The sequence below is a fragment of the Schistocerca piceifrons genome, chromosome 5, assembly GCF_021461385.2.
Source record: "Schistocerca piceifrons isolate TAMUIC-IGC-003096 chromosome 5, iqSchPice1.1, whole genome shotgun sequence".
NCBI classification, from domain to species: domain Eukaryota; kingdom Metazoa; phylum Arthropoda; class Insecta; order Orthoptera; family Acrididae; genus Schistocerca; species Schistocerca piceifrons.
In genome coordinates this window covers 438,494,440-438,496,387 of record NC_060142.1, presented here as the reverse complement: position 1 = coordinate 438,496,387, position 1,948 = coordinate 438,494,440, and the positions used below count along the sequence as shown (strand labels likewise).

Here is a 1,948-nt window from a genome sequence, read left to right as displayed (position 1 = left end):
TAAAGTTACCGTTTTTGTAAAATATAGACATTTCCCCAGAGAATTATGGAAGTCAATTTGGAAATAATCTAGGTCATATTGAGCACTACAGCTGACGGATATTACCATCGATTAATTGGGGGGGGGGGGGGGGGGTAGGACGTCAAACGGGCCGACTTGGAGCTGGAGAGGCATCACAGGACTTTTAATTTCCACTGTCTATACTTTTACACGGCAACGGCCTTGCCGCAGTGGATACACCGGTTCCCATGAGATCACCGAAGTTAAGCGCTGTTGGGCGTGGCCGGCACTTGGATGGGTGACCATCCAGCCGCCATGCGCTGTTGCCATTTTTCGGGGTGCACTCAGCCTCGTGATGCCAATTGAGGAGCTACTCAACCGAATAGTAGCGGCTCCGGTCAAAGAAAACCATCATAACGACCAGGAGAGCGGTGTGCTGACCACATGCCCCTCCTATCCGCATCCTCAACTTAGGATGACACGGCTGTCGGATGGTCCCGATGGGCCACTTGTGGCCTGAAGACGGAGTGCTATACTTTTACAAATAAGTTAATAAAACTTTGTCAGCATCACCAGGAAGGATTCAGGATTCACACTCATTGGAGTGGAAGATCGAAAACATAAGAAATTAATTTTCTTTTACGTGTGAAATGTCATCATTCTTTCACTTACTAATGGCTGCATTTGTTGCTATAGGTACACTTTTCTTCATAAGTTAGAGAGATTCTTCGATGAATTTTGCACAGCATACAAACCATACTTACATGTGTATGAAACTCTAGAATTTATTTAATTCATGAAAAAACGAATGGGCTGTTATATTTTAAACACCATGTTTAGAAAAAAACAAATTTTCTAGTTAATTACCTCAATTTTTATCACAGTTTTTAATAGATTTGTAAAATTCTAGAGTTTCATACACATTTGAGTATGGTTTGTATGCTGTGCAAAATTCATCGAAGAATCTCTCTTACTTATGAAGAAAAGTGTACCTGTAGCAACAAATGCTGCCATTAGTAAGTGAAAAAAATTATGAAATTTCACAGGCAAAAAAAAATTTATTTTGTTATGTTCTCGAACTTCCACTGCTGTGAGTGTAAATTCTGAATCCTTCCTGGTTATGCTGACAAAGTTTTATGAATTTATTTGTAAAAGTATAGACAATGGAAATTAAAATGTCCTGTGATGCCTCTCCTGCTCCAAGTTAGCCCGTCTGACGTCTTACCTCCTTAATGAAAACAACCACAGTTATATTAAGAAACATTTATTGTTTCGTGACATGTTTCGTTTTTAGAACATCATCTTGATGTCTGAAGTTAAAGAAAACAAGAAATTAGGGTAAAATCTGTACTATCTTAACAAACAAAGTAGGCAACATACACTGCCACGACCCTTATTCTTGAGATTACAGTTACAGATCCTTTTAAATTTCATGTAAGTACTTTGCAATAATTTTGTATAAATAATCGCTTCATATCCTCTCTATCACATGACCATTCAACTTCGTGTAAGCACGATCGTCTGCTCCTTTCTTACAATGCTCAACTGTTTTGTTAATCTATGTTTTACATTTCTGTTTGCGATTGTTCTGAATAATTGTGTGGTGGTTATTTACAGTTTAGTGCCATTTCTGTACTTCATGTTTTCTGCCAGGAAGTTTCAAATTTTGTCTTTACTTGCAACGACTAAGATTCCACAATCGAATTATGGCAGCTGACTGGTGCCAAATTGTGTGTTTACGTGCTTACTTCTCTCGCGGACTGGTACTTTCTGGACAGTCTGCTCACCACGCTTCCGCCAGAGCGCTGATGATCGTTTTGTCTCTACAATTATATACAACCACACCATTGATATCATGATATAGGCATATCACGATATAGGCACAACAAAACGTTGAGCCGGGTCGTCCAGTGAGGACTTGTGGTAAGTCTGTCGACAGTGTGAGTTG

At 39.4% G+C, this 1,948-nt stretch overlaps 1 pseudogene; it reads left to right on the top strand.

Annotated features, from left to right (window-relative positions):
* Positions 1-212: 212 nt before the first annotated feature.
* On the top strand, positions 213-329 carry LOC124799602 (annotated as a pseudogene).
* The last annotated feature ends 1,619 nt before the right edge of the window (positions 330-1,948 follow it).